The following is a 15751-nucleotide window of genomic DNA, read 5'->3' as shown; positions in this document are numbered from 1 at the left end:
AAAATTGGGTGGAGATGAGGAATATATTAATAGTTCTGATTGTTGGAGTGAGATAGTAAAGATATAGATGTAGATACTGTTAGAGGAGTAAATCTACCTAGTAGAAGGAGAAGCAAGAAAACTAGGTATGAAGAAAATTGTGAGTTTTTTGTGTTTGAACTTGGAATGATTTTTGTTTGTGCAAAAAAGTTTAGAAAATTTGTTGCAGATTATGCTGTAGAGTAAGCCAGTTAAAGTTAAAACCTAATGAAAAATAGAAAATAAGGGTGAAGTGTATTGCAGCTAATTGCAATTGATTTCTGTTTGCTTCTACTGATAGGGATTCAGGTGATTTTATTGTTAAGAACTATAACCCTATTCACAAGTGTATACCTCTAAACAAGAACAAGATGTGTGACTCAAAGCTGGTTGCTAGAAAGTTCAAGGAGAGAATTTCTCAGTGATACATTAGGATTTGGGAAATTCAGGATTTGGTAAGAGAGGTGTTGGGTCTTTATGTAGGTAAAACTATTTGTTATAGGGGTAAACAGATTGTTATGAAGGAAAATAAGGGAGATTGGAAGCTGGAATTTTCCAGATTATGTGACTATGTAGATATGATCAAGACAACAAATCCTGAAAGTTTTTGTTGGATAAAAATTGACAAAGAAACTGAACTAGGGAAGAACCTCTTTGTTTATTTATATGTGTGCTTTCATGCCTTCAAGCAAGGATGGTTAGATGGGTGTAGAAAAATTATTAGTTTTGATGGATGCTTTCTCAAAGGAACTTGTAAGGGTGAGTTGTTGGTTGCTGTGGGGAAAAATGACAACAACCTAATGTATCCTATTGCAAAGACAGTTGTGGATACTAAAACAAAACATAGCTGGGACTGGTTCATAAGGTATCTGATTGTAGATCTAAATCTGGGAACTAGTGAAGGCTTGACTGTAATGTCAGACCAACAAAAGGTACCACCACTTAATTATTTTTCTCATTACTTGACTTTATTTTCCAATAATATTCCTATTTTAAGAATACTTAGTATTTATTACAGGGTCTTGTTCCTGTTTTGATGGATCTACTACCAAATGCTGAGAGAAGAATGTATGCTAGACATATTTGGAGCAATTGGCATGTGCACTGGAAAGGAGAAGAGAGAAGGAGATGCAATTGGCAAAAGCAAGCTTTGAAGTAAAGTTTAGAGAGGAGATGCAAGCAATGTCAAGTCTAGGTAAGAAAGAATAACTGAGGACATGCTTGTTAATCCTCTTATTTCTTGGTGTAGGGCATATTTCAAAACACATTCCAAATGTGATATTGTAGAAAATAATATGTGTGAGACTTTCAATTCTTGAATCTTAGCTGCTAGACCTAAGTCCATAATCATAATGTTAGAGGATACCAGGTATCAAATGATGAATAGACATGTAGATATGATCAAATTTGTAAAAACATAGATTTCAGACATGACACCTATGGCAAGAACTATCTTAGAAGCTAATAAGCAATATTCAAATAGGTGTAGAGTACTATAGAATGGAGTTAACGGTTTTGAAATTGATGATGGGGGTTACACATTTGTTGTTCACTTGGACAAGAAGTATTGTGATTGTAGGTTATGGATGTTAAGAGGTATTCCTTGTCCTCATGTCATTTGTGCTTATTATTACTTGAATGAAGATCTTGATCAGCATGTAAAGCACTGGTATAGGAAAGAAACCTTTCTTAAGTCATATAACCATTTCATTCAACCAATTACCAATATGAGAACGTGGACGGAAACCAGAAATCCATCAATTGAACCTCCAAAATCAAGAAAGATGCCAGGCAGACCTGGAAAGAACAGAAGGAAGAAGAAGGATGAGCCAAAAAATGGGGCAAACTCTCAAAAAAAAGGTGTCAAGATCACCTATTCAAGGTGCAGCAAGTTGACCATAACAAGACTGTGTGTGCCAAAATGGTAAGCCTTAAATTAATTTCACAATAGTTTATAAATTTAACATATTTCTTAATTTTTCATATTTCTGTTTGTATGTTAGAATGGGATGGGGAGCAGTAATAGTAGTCAACCTAGTACTCAGCCTGCAGCTTCATGAAATCCACCAACCCCACACTCAAGTTCTATTTGTGGTGACATCAGTGCAATGGCAAGACATACCTACACTCAAAGTCAGGCAACAAGAGTAAGTTATATATGTTCTGCTGCCTTAATATTTTTCTCCTGCTTAATATTATTATTGAAAAATATTGGAAATATTGTGTTTCATTTATTCACAGTCAATATCCACCTTTCATACCTATGCAACTACACAATTCAGTCAATCAGGATCTATTTGTGCTGACACGGCTGCTGTGCCAAGAGCACCTCAAAGAAAGGTGTCAAGTGCTACTGTTAGAGGTCAAGGTGTTGCTGCTGATGGTAGAGGTAAAGGTTGTTCTAGTAGGGATGGTGGTTCTGGTAGTGGTCAATGTGGTGCTGATAGGAGAGGTGAGGAAGGAATTGGTATAGGTTAAGGAGGGAGTGGTAGAGGATCGGCAAGGAAAATAGCCAATGCAAGAGGAACCCCATTTGAAAGTGGAAGAAATGCTTCTTCTAATCAAGTACCACCTTTTCCAACCAACAAGAGGTCATACAATGCTACCTCATTTGCTGCTGCTACTGGATACAAAAGGCTTGCAATTGGTTTTGGTGTTTACTCTGATCCAGCAACTGGAACCCAAGTGTACAATCTATTTCTTTCTGTCTCATTATTTACCTATAATAATGTTTTCATTCTAGTTTTTAATATTTACTGTCTTGTAATTTTGCAGCCTGATACATCAAGTGAGAGGATTATTTATGGAGGTATAAATTTAAGGAGTGTTTCACCAACCAATATAGATATTGGTTTTAAACCTAGTGGCCTGAAGTGGAATAGAAAAGATACAGTCACCAGACACAATTGCAACAAATGAAAGTAAATAAGAGAAAAAAAGTGGATGCGGCCAAGTCTTCTTCATTAGTTGAATCTTCAAAGAAGTAGTTCATTTAGAAATGATTTGTACTATAATGAGGGTTAATGACTTTGAACAAATTGTGTTACTAGTTTTTTAACAACTTTTTCTTAGGCAGCAGTTAATGATTTTGGTGTGTGCGGCAGTAGAACTATTCTGCTTATTGTTGAGCCTTTTTTTGAACACCTTCTTTACATCATGTATGCAGTTTTTAGCTCAATCTTGAGTTGTGTTAATATGATATTCAGCTGCTTGCACTTGTAATATAGTTCATTTTTATCAATACCTTCAGTAGTTACAAATAGTCTATATGGTTATACCTTCAGTAGCTGCACAACTAGACACAAAGTAGCCAATTGACAATGAGATTGTCATATAAATATGTCAATTCATTCAAACAACTACTACAAACTAACCAAACAACTACTACAAATTAGGCCAAATAGAAACTGAACAAACAACTACTACAAACTACTACTACAAACAACTACTACAAACAACTACAAACAACTACTACAAACAACTACTACAAACTACTACTGCTACAAACTATCAAAACAACTACTACAAACTAACCATTACAATATCCAATTGCCTATTCAATAGGAAAACTTAACTACTACACCTTACACCATATTAAAGAACCACTTTACAGTAAGAACAGTGAGAAGAAGTAGAACAAGTCCATTCAATTTGAGCTTAGCATATTTCCTTTCAAGTTTAACTTTTTTGAGTTTTTGCCTCAATGCAATCAACTTCTCTTCAGTATCTTTCAATTTCTCACACAAAGTGTCCCTCTCTTGTTCAACGTCTTTGAGCTTTTGCTTTAATCGATCACACGAATTTTCACTATCTTTGCACCTAATCATTAAGCTCGATACCTCAGGATACTGATGCACAAAAATTGAAGGTTTTGGATCAATCCATCTAAAGTACCCAGATCCACCATTTTCCTAAAATAAAAAAATAATAGAATAATCAAAAAAATTAATAAAAAATAAAATAAAATCTATCAAATGATACAAATCTTTGGAACTTCACATTCAAAAAATTTACAACCCGAATTTTAAGGAGTCCTTGAAGTTCTTAAAGGACAATATTCGGAATAATAACACAAATCGGGAACCTCAATATTAACGGAATTTTTCGACATTCTCATTGAAAATAAGAGAAAAAAATGATTTAACAGAAATTATGAGATAACTTTGATAGTGAGATGAGAGAAATTGATCGTGAAGTTAGCTATGGAGGAGAGAATGAAGAATGAAGAAGAGGAAATTTGGTTAAAAAGAGGGAAAGTGACGGAGGATGGCAAAAGTAACATTATTTAACGTTAAATTTTGCCACATGGACAACTTTTTTAGGCGTCACGGGCCTCAGGTGGTTGCACAACACGCGCAGTGCCATGTGGGCAAAAAATGCCCAATTGAAACCAAATTTGGGGGGGTTTAGGGGTTTAATAGGTACAAGCCTTAGTTTAGGGATCTAAGTGAATTTTAGGGACAACTTTGAAGGGTTGTTGATGGGTTTTGCCTTAAAAAGGGAAAGAAAATAGAGAGCATCATGATGGCTTCTCTGTTTGTAGAGAAAAAGATAGATGTTTCGTTTGAGTGGAAAAAATTGGGTAGAGTGATGATGTTTCTTTTAGTGGGAAAATGATGTATAGAAATGATGATTTTTTGAGTGGGGTGGAAATTAATGGTGGCTGAGTGAATTAGGGAAGTGGATGAAGTGTTAGGTGAAGTATTTAAAAAGGAAAAGATAATAAATAATAATAATAATTCACCAAATCTATTTTCTCTTCCAACAAATCTCTTAATTTTTGGGTAGAAAGTAAAATAAGTCAAAAATGATAAAAAAAAATTATGAGATTTTGATTTAATCAATTTATTGTTTTGTCTATTAAAATAATTAAACCAACTCATATTTAAAGGTTGTATTAAATAATGTACAAAATAATGGATGTCAATGTATAGTTACAGAAAAATAAAACAACAAATAAAAAATATAATTATCTTAAAAAATATATTATGCTATAAATAATTAAAATTGTAATTATGTAAAAAGAATTATAGTGTTATGTTATTTACGTATGTAGATGACTGTGTAAAAATATTAAAATGATATCAAACTGATAAAAATTCTAAAATAATAAAATTAAGGATAATTATGTAAAAATTAAAATATGGCAATAAAGTAATAAAAATTCTAAAATAATGACAATTATCAGTAATTTGTCGGACGTGATAAGATATTATTGTGTGATCCTTGTTAGATGTGATAAAATGTCAAATTATCATACTGTAAAAAAATAATCGATTCGACTCAACGTTTCGGACTGTGAAATATAGAAATTGATTTGTAAAGAATGTAATTATTTTGAAAAAAAAAAGTTATAAAAAATATGATGTCATGTCATGTAGGTGTGTGGGTGATTGTAAAATGTTAAAAATGATAATGAATTGATAAAAATCTAAAAAATAGAAAAAATATTAATTAATTATGAAAAATAAAAATGTGTCAGCAAATTGATTAAAATCTTAAAGTAAGGATGATTATCAATAATTTATCAAATAATTGTAAAAGGATGTAAAATTATATTTTGTGCCCTTTGACTATTAGGAAACCTGAAGACGTTAATTTTAGGCACGGAGAGCAAACATTGAGTGTCAACACCCACTAGATCACTTTCATATAACTAGCATCACTAACTACGCAATCATTATTTCCACCTCGATGACCATCCACTGTTCAAACTTAGTGTCTAGGGTTAAGCATGATTTACAACCCAACCTCACATACTTTTCTCACTTGGAAGCTATAAAACAAGACATCAAGAAACACTAGTCCACTAGAACCCCATAACAACCATAATCGATCATAATCCTATGGTATACCTTATTAAAATCCATTAGCGCATATTTACCCATCTATACAGCTAAATTACTTTCATAGCTCAACCTCAACAACAATAACAAACCCAGTATATTTCCACATAGTGGGGTCTAAGGAGGGTAGAGTGTATCCATACCACTACCTCTACAGAGGTAGAGAGGTTGTTTCTGATAGACCCCCGGATCAAGATAAAAGGCAGTATACACAAGCATCAAAAGCATAGAACACGATAAAATAACATAGGTACGACATCCATAAAAATATGTATATTGCCAAACAAAGGACACTAAAGTCCACCTAATTACTGACTACGACTCAACCACACCCTTAGCCCTCTATCCTAATGCTTTTCCTCCATATCTTCCTATCTAGGGTCATGTCCTCAGTCAGCTGTAACTGCTCCAAATCACGTTTAATCACTTATCTCCAGTATTTCTTCGACCTACCCCTACCCCTTTTAAAACCTTCCAAGGCCAACCTCTCACACCTACGAACTGGGACATCCGTGTCTCTCCTCATTACGTAACCAAACCATCTCAACCTCACTTTTCGTATTTTATCCTCCACTGACACCACTCCCACCTTCTCCCGAATAATTTCATTCCTAACCCTTTCAGCCCTTGTGCATCCATACATCCAACGCAACATCCTTATTTCCGCCACCTTCAACTTTTGCATATGCAAATTCTTAATCGGCCGACACTCGACTCCATACAATATAGCAGGCTAGACTTTAACTCTATAGAATTTACTTTTCATCTTGGAAGGCACCTTCTTATCGCATAAAATTCCCGAAGTGAGCCTCTATTTCATCCAACCTGCCCCAACACGGTGAGAGACATCCTCGTCTATCTCTCCATTTCCCTGAATCGTAGACTCGAGATACTTAAAACTTTCCCTCTTACAAACCGCCTGAGACTCCAACTTCACTACCACCTCCCCTTCTTGCCTCGAGTCACTAAACTTGCACTCCAAGTACTCCATCTTTATCCTACTCAACCTGAAACCTTTAGACTCCAGGGTTTATCTCCAAACCTCCAGCTTATCATTAACCCCTTATCACGACTCATCAATCAAAATTATATCATTCGCGAAGAGCATACACCAAGGCACTTCACCTTGTATATTTCACGTTAACATATCCATTACCAAAGCAAATAAAAATGAACTAAGAGTTGATCCCTGGTGTAACCTTGTCAAGACCAAAAATTGCTCAGAATCTTCTCCCACTGTCCTTACCCGAGTCTTTGCTCCCTCATACATGTCCTTAATCGCTCGGATGTACCCTACTGAGACCCTCTAACCTCCAAGCATCTCCAAAGAACCTCCCTAGGGACCTTGTCATGCGCCTTTTCCAAGTCAACAAACACCATGTGAAGATCCCTCTTTCTCTCTATACTACTTTACTAGTATCCGCACAAGGTGAATTGCCTCAGTCGTGGAGCGACCAGGCATAAAACCAAATTGATTCTCTAACTTTTTACAACCTCAAGGAAAGTCTAAATCTATAATACTCAACCACTAAATACTTCATTAAATATATTATACCTTTCTAACATAATAAATATCATTAATAACTCTTTTCCTACTTCAAGCAAACAATAATTCACCCTAACTAATAACTCTTTCTCTACCTTCTACTAAACTAACACACAAGGACATATCACCTCACTGCTAACTCTATCATATGTCAAAGTTCATATATGTACATTCGATCAATTGTCATCACCACTTTTCTTGCCACTATACTTCTATACCCATGCTTCTAACTATTAAGAAAGTTCTACTACTCATGAATCATGCTTCCAACTATAATCATAACACTCTAGGTTCATACTATTTTCTCTCATGAGAGCTACTTATATAGAAGGATTAATGAGGAATCTGAATACATACCTTATTCTGTCTTAACTGAACAACTCATAAGGATGAGAACATAACTTTCGACTTATGGAACTTGTAACACATTAGCGAGCTCCACTCAAGTGCCTTGTATGACTTCTGAAACTACTGATAGTAAATATGAGAGTGTCATCTTGGGAGGAATTGAAACTTGTTAATCATGTTATCTCAATAATATAACATAGATGGAGAAGTATGAATTAACACATAAATCGACAGAAGGTTTTGAGAGAACAACTTTACAACACGATCTAGAGTATGAAAGAAAGAAAACTTTTTATTAAATGTCCTATAGCCTCTCGAAGAAAAGTGCAGACATTTACGTATCGTTCTGTAAGAATCTACTAGACACGACTACATTACACCCTAAGACACTTGAACTCTGTGCTCTGATACCAAGTTTGCAACGATCCAAGACTACCCCTAGTCGTCACACGGTGCTTAGGACCACAAGTGATCCCGAGCTAACTCTTATACTGGTATAAATCATAAGCAACTGAATAAAATAAACAAGTCTAAAAGAATAATGCTGAAGACAAGTCTTTTCTAAACATAATACAAAACTATATTGAAATGATTACAACTCTGATTATATAAAACAAGACTGAAATCCAATACATCAACTCTACTGACTACCTATGAAGCCTCTACTAATATTGGCTATAGGCAGTCGGGACATGACCCTCAATTATCCTAAATCAATATGACTGAATAAGAAAAAAGATACTACTCAAACTAAAGTTGACTCGAGTCCTTGAATCAAAGAACCCATCACCTGCTGACTGGAAGCTGCAAGCTTTTTTATTGTGATGTGTGTGCTACAACTGGTACCTACATTATGAGACAATGTAGCATACAAACGTAAATGTGGATCGGTACTTTTGGAATGTACTGAGCATGTGGGGGTGAATGCATAAGTGAAACGATAATGCATTATTTATACAAACTATCAAAAACTGCATGCTAAGTGTAAGTGACTCACCTTGGCTTGAGTAGTCAAAACTGTAAAATCATAAATCATGAGAAGTAAAGCATAAAGGTTAATTCTATGAGCCACCACACTTAGTTCTAAAAAGTTGTAGTTTTATCCTGTTTTCAAATCATACTGGCTAAGTGCAAAATAGGACTCACCTTTATCATATTAAACTAAAAGATGAAATTTGATAACTGAAGTCTTATATAAGACAATATCTGAGTAAATTTGTGAACTTTTACACTTAGTTCCAAAAAAATTATTCTGTTATTCTTTTTCTATTAGGGAGGTTCTTCTAACCAACATAAACTATGTGATCTATCATGGAGTCCAACATCTCTTACCCACATTGGTAGAGTTGTTCTACCCTTGCCATTGGAATAGAACCTAGCTAGAGTGATCACTATACTGAACCACTAGGGGTATTAAAACCTACGGTGGCGTGTAGTTCTGGGGCATGAGACCTTGAAATCATACCCAACTCGGTGCTAAATACTACTCACTTTAATTTGTATGTTCATTCTATAGGAAATCCACCTTAAAACTAGCATAAGGATTTATAGTGAAAACCAACTATACGTCTGTCTATTTTAAACTATAATCAAGACTTACTGTGTGGATTCCATATCTTAGCTGAGGATCAAAAGATCAAAATCTTGCTTAAAATCTGAATACATGTTTTTCAAAGAATGCTTAAACATCATCTTTCTTGAAATATTAAAACTAAAACTTAGGGCTTGAAAACCCTTTCTTAAAACTCATCTCAAATCATCACAATTCATGTTTAATAATGAAAATCTTAAAATGCTTTAACAATTCTAGTCAAGATAACAAAATTCAATGCTCAATATACAAAATCAAGTCACACATAAGTATGTGAAAATAGTCATGCAATTCAACACTTAAATCACTTGTAACTTCATAAGGATCAAAGAATGATATTTGGGTATGAACACTAGTTTAAAAACTTGTTTTGTGCACAAAGATGAAAGGAGTATCCTTGTTCATAACCCCACATACCTTATTTGATTAATTGGATGTAAAAGCTTGAACTTTGAATCTCTAATGGTATTCTTGAAGTTCTTGAATTTAGAAGCTTGGGTTCTGCTTTTCTTGAAGAAAATTTGATGAAGTTCTTGGTGTTCTTGAGAGGCCTAGGGTTTTCTTGGAGAGAAAAGGATGAATAATAATGTATCTAATATTTTGGGGGCTGAAATTATGTGTTATGGAATGTTTTGGTTGAGGAAAATTGACCAAGGTGAACCTAGACCCTTTAGCAACTGAAGTGGTGTGTGAAATATATCTCTATATTGCGTTGGGGACAGCAATGCGTCGCATTTAGAATTAAGGCGAAATTGGTATCCTTGGAAAGCCAACTAAATTTTCTACAATTTGGTGGATCTTGAGTTGAAAAATTCTACGTATATAAAAGGTATACAAGTTCAAATCGACCCTGGTAGAATCGAATGCAAAGATTTAGCCAAATCAAAGGCTCTTAGCTCAACTTCACTCTAAGTGCTTCCTACGAACATTTTCACCTCAAGAGCACTTCACACACTAGGATAATGATCATGAAGCTTATATCCACATGGGAATAATTTGAATTAGAGCTCACACGTCTAGAAACTACGATTAGAATTCTAGCGCAATAATACGGGGTGTTACATATATGGTCTATTTGGAAGAAAAAATTATCAAAGAATCATGATTTGCAGCATTATTCCTCAATAACGTTCTATCATATTCTATTCTTCTCATCATTATAGTAGAGATATTAAGTAAATAAACGATATCTTCATTCTTGTATCAATGCTTAATTGAAAACATGTCATGTCGAATCTTTTTACTTCATAGATTGACATTGGATATTGTGTTGATGGAGAAAGTCCTCAATAAATATTATAACATTTGATATGAAAGCCATTACTTATTGTATACGATTTGTTATTGACCATTACATGATCTCAGCAATTTCATTGCTCCGATTTTCGAAAGTAACTGATTATTTTTTAACTTTCTAGAACTAAACAACAAAAAAAGTCTATGAATCTGCATATTGTGTAATCACCAAACCTTTCATCAAGCAAAGCAATATGAAATGTAAACAACAAAAAAGTCTATGAGCTCGGCATGATTTACTGCAGATGTTGTAGGTCAATAACCCACATATGTTTTATTCGGTTCTTTTATGGATTACATCTTGTAGGAGTTTAGGAAAAGTCAACCAAGTGATTTTATTTGGAAAACGTTTGTTTGCTAGTTTTGGGGGCATAATATGTTGGATGAAATAACCCACTATTAGATGACTCACACTAATTAATTAAGGAAGAAATAATAAAATTACGGTTGAAACAGCTGAAACGGACATGTCATAAATGTCTATTTTAATTTTTTTATTAAATATTATTAATTTTTTGACACGAAAAAAAAATAAAATAATTAATTAGGGGATAACTTATTAGAAGTGATACGAAAAATAAATATAAAAAATAGTTGTGAAAAAATTTAAGCAAGCCCCATATAAGATATCAAGTTAATTTAAAATACCAATAGTTAATGTATCTTTTTTTTTATTTTATCTTTTTTATTAAATAGTATTATTTTTGTAATATTTAAATGACTTATAATAATTAATTAGGGATGAAATAGTAAAATTACGGTTGAAGCAACTGAAACAAATATTTCATAAATGTCTATTTTATATTTTTTTATTAAATACTATTAATTTTTAATACATAAATAATATATAATAATTAATTAGAGGTAATATAGAAAAATCACGAAGAAGCGGGCATGACGACCTTCACCTGCTTCTTTCACTCTTCTATATATTAAAGAAATAATACTTAAATAATTTATAATAATTAATTAGAAATGAAATAGTAAAATTACGATTGAAGTAACTGAAGGAGATAGGTCATAAATGTTTATTTTATAATTTTTATTAAATGTTGTTAATTTTTTAATATATAAATAATATATAATAATTAATTAGAATTAATATAGTAAAATCACGGAGGAAACAGATATGATGACCTTCACCTACTTCCTTCACTCTTCTGTATATTAGGAGAGAAATATAAAACTATTTTGTAAGCAAACATATTTATCTGTAACAAATATGTTTGAAATTTAAAAAAAAAATTCATTTCAAAATTAAATAAACTTTTTGAAAAGAAAAATCAATTAATTTTCTTGTCACAATTTATATGACACAAAATAATTTTGATAATCAATCGTTAAAAATAATTTAAATTTTTAATTATTGTAATTTATAATATTTTTTCTTCTATCCATAAATGTGATACTGATATAATTTTGAGAATCGATCAAATATTTATATCTTTTAAATTTCTTAAGTTGTTAATTATGTGATTTATAATGTTTTTACATAATTTTTCAATAACATATTAATACTCCCTCCGTCTTAGTTTATGTGGCACAGATAAAATTTCATCAGTCAAATATATATATGCCTGTATGTATGTATGTATGTCTGTATGTATATGTCTGTATGTATGTCTGTGTGTATGTATATGTCTGTATATATATGTATATGTCTGTCTATATATGTCTTTCTATATGTATATGTTAAGATTGTAAACATAAAATACATACTAAAATTTTAGAAAACTTACCTCAAATCACAAAAAAAATGTCTCTTCAATCACAAGATGCATCAAGATTTCATTAAAAAAATCTCAATGACGCAAGAAACAAATTTGATTCGTTTTCAAAACAACAACAGAAGGCAACAACGTTTTTTGTTGTTATCTTAATTTGAGCTTTGAAGTTCTAAAAAAATAATTCCACAATGAAGATCACTATCTCAGCCATCATTGAAGCTCCAAGAAGTGGTATGTCGTTTTCAATTTTTGTTTGACTAAGGGAATAAACATACATCCTTGTAATCTTAATGTGTAGCTGTCGCGCTCCAATTTTTCTCGCAAAAAGCGGGTTCAACATGACTACTCTTGGGATGCGTTTGAAGGAGTCGCCACCTAACGAATTAAGGTAAGTTAGGGCGCCGATCTAGGTTAACTACGAACCTATTTTGTTTTTTCATCTTAGTTCACTGGAAATTTGGGTAAGGATTCAAATTACCTCGAAAGGAAGGTGTTAGGCACCTTTCGAGGTCCAAAAAGGTGGTTCCTGGCCAAATTCGTATTTGACGTGGAAATCCTACGTGATCAAATATAGGTCTCTTGTTTTAACTTAATTGTTGACTAAGTGATAAAGTAACAAATAAACAGTCACACGTTATTTCACCACTTTTTATTAATTAATTATCTAAGTGGTAAAATCAATAAAACATGTAAATAAGACAAGCAAGGAGAAAGAAATGACATAATTTACAACAAAGGAAACTGCTTATATAATAAACTAACTACCCCCAATAAATAAGCATGTAATGTAAACAAAAGAATAAAAGAAATCATCAAAATCAAACAACAAAATGTTTTGGTCTCATTCGGATCAAAACCCCAACTTGTTTAATCATCATCTGACCCGCCAACCGAACTCTTAAACAAGTCATATGTCTTACCTTTAATATCTGTTGGAGATCATCATTTTCGAATGACTACCCGTCCCAACCTACCTAGGCTGGACGTCAAATCTAAAGGCGTTCTAGGACAAGGATAAAACTAATATTTTAAAAAAATACTTATCGTCCCACCTATTGTCCAAGAGACATTGTACTTTACTATTATGATTTTGTGGTCTACACAAAATAAAGTTATGTTGCATAGGAATCGAAACACGTAACAAGTAGAATGTCACGCAACACATAATTGTCCCAAGTTAGCCTCTTTATTAATTAAAGTTAATTAATGTGATTAATATGCAAGGACAAATAATAGCTTGTACTGATGTCATTAACCTATATGCATTTAATCTAAGTGTTCAACAATTGTTAATATAACAAAAGACATGATTCGTGAATATAAAAATGTGTGGTTCCCCCCTCCATTCCTGGCGACTCTTCGGAATCATTTAGAAAAAGAATAACAAAAATAGAAAAAGAACTGAATCAAAAGTAGTTTGTTCCCCCTCCATTCCTAGTGACTCTTCGGAATCATTCTAATAACACCTATTAGAAGTAGATAGAAATACAATGCACACACAGAACGAGATAGGAAGGCTACCACATGATTTTAAGCAGGGAAAACAACGAAATACGAACATGATAGACAAGCGATAACGAATTATCCCAAATTACTCTATAGGCATGCTTTCTGTGTTTTCACGGCATGATATAATCAACACACAAAATAAATAAAATATTACATCGACTTGGAAACTTACTAGTGAACAGCAGTAAAAGAGACAACAAGAATAATAAAGCCAAACACTTTTAATAGTGAAATATGCAAGATGTCTTCAGTGAGCTTCGAAGAAAACCCAAGAACTCTTAAAAAATATATAATTGACTTGTATTAAAATAACCAGTAAATCTTTTTATTTATTTTAGAGAGTGGTGATTGTCCTTGAAGAACTGTGCGTAAGTGATAAAAAGGGATGTTTATATAATGAGGCAGTCAAGAAAGTAAAAAAGAAAGGAAATATTTTGATGGTTCAATCAAGGAGATCCTTTTCCTTAAAAGGATGATAAAACCAATTATGTAAAATTCAATCACATAATAAAAGGAAAGCAAAAATTGAGGAAATCAATCAACGGCGTTATTTTCCTTAATCGGGTAGACTGAATCAATTAGAAATAAATTTACCCTAAATAAATAAGTAAAAGATATTTTAAATAATATTAAATACAAATATGCATTAACATTTGCCTATTTACAATATATAACAATGTGAAAGAGCAATTACAAATACATGATACTCTTATTTTGAATTATCGTAATTTTGAACATAATCACGTCCAATGTTATCAAAGAAAATCATGTACCACTTGATTAAGGTAAACAAAACATCCAGATTACCCATGAAAATTAGAAATTCAAATTAATATAAATCTAAACACTATATTAGTACAAAAATCATAACAATTTATGAACCACAAAATCAGTTTATGAATCACAAAATCGATGCTCAAGTCACTTTTTAGGGTCAGACAAGAATCCTAAGGCTTTACATATGATAGTATCATCATATAAACAAACTCAAATATTAGAGAATCAGACAAAAGAGATCAATCACACTTCGTTAATTTTGAATCCAAAATCTGCCAAAGAAAAAGGAAAGAAGAAGTAGTATTAAATTAATCACGGATATCTAAATATTTTGGGTTAAACCTGTGGATGGGTTTTTCAGACCCATCATCTTCTGAAACGGGTAGTGGCGGCGACTGGCAGCGTTTGGGGGGGAGTGGACGGCGGCCATAGATGTTCTTCAATGGCTGGCTACCAGCGCTGGTCTTGGCGTTGTTTTTCTCCAATGGGAGTCACCGGTTAGACAAAGGGGAAGAGGCGGACTGATCGACGTTTGGGGATGACCGATGGCGGAGGCTGGTGGTTGCACGCCTACCCGTCGCATGGCTGTTGTATGGCGGCAACGGCAACAAGGGTTTGCCAGAGGAGGAGGACAGTGGCATAAAACTCGAGGAGGGGTGTCACCATCGTGGGTTCGCCGAAAAAGGGGAGGCGGTGACTTTATTTTTAGAGAGAAGGGAGAAAGTTTAGAGTGTGTAAAGAGAGAGGGAGTGGGGTGACTAGTAGGTTTAGGAAATTAGGGTTTAGGTTTTGTAATTTAAATAAGGAAAGAAAGTGGTCTTTAGATCGCAGCCGTTGGATCAATTTTGATCGACGGCTAAGATTTAATAGGTTAAGAAAGGGGTTAAAATTGAATAAAAACTTTAAATTGGGTCATAAATCGACTATAATTGTAATGGATTAAATAAAATAGGCTAAAATTTTAAGAAATTGGATAAAATTGAGTTAAATGGTAAATAAATTCAGGCAAAGTTATTTCAAATTAGGCTGTTATTTAAATTCTAGGGATAATAATAATAATAATAATAATAATAATAATAATAATAATAATAAT

General features: G+C 33.0%; 2 long non-coding RNA genes across 3 annotated transcripts; one reads left to right on the top strand and one right to left on the bottom strand.

Annotated features, from left to right (window-relative positions):
- The first annotated feature begins 6 nt into the window (after window positions 1-6).
- On the top strand, window positions 7-3127 carry LOC107855512. 2 transcript variants are annotated; one of them, XR_007045412.1, is made up of 5 exons: window positions 7-950; window positions 1037-1942; window positions 2022-2165; window positions 2301-2705; window positions 2794-3127. It is a non-coding gene; the product is annotated as an uncharacterized LOC107855512 (long non-coding RNA). The 2 variants fall into 2 exon arrangements; XR_007045411.1 differs by having other exon boundaries at window positions 2260-2705.
- A 9491-nt stretch (window positions 3128-12618) lies between these two features.
- On the bottom strand, window positions 12619-15421 carry LOC124887632. The gene is made up of 2 exons (XR_007045410.1): window positions 15001-15421; window positions 12619-12747 (listed from the first exon to the last, which is right to left on the bottom strand). It is a non-coding gene; the product is annotated as an uncharacterized LOC124887632 (long non-coding RNA).
- Window positions 15422-15751: the final 330 nt, after the last annotated feature.

This window comes from Capsicum annuum, chromosome 10, assembly GCF_002878395.1.
Source record: "Capsicum annuum cultivar UCD-10X-F1 chromosome 10, UCD10Xv1.1, whole genome shotgun sequence".
Taxonomy (NCBI): domain Eukaryota; kingdom Viridiplantae; phylum Streptophyta; class Magnoliopsida; order Solanales; family Solanaceae; genus Capsicum; species Capsicum annuum.
Note: the sequence above shows the minus strand (reverse complement) of the source record. Positions and strands in the feature narration are given on the sequence as shown.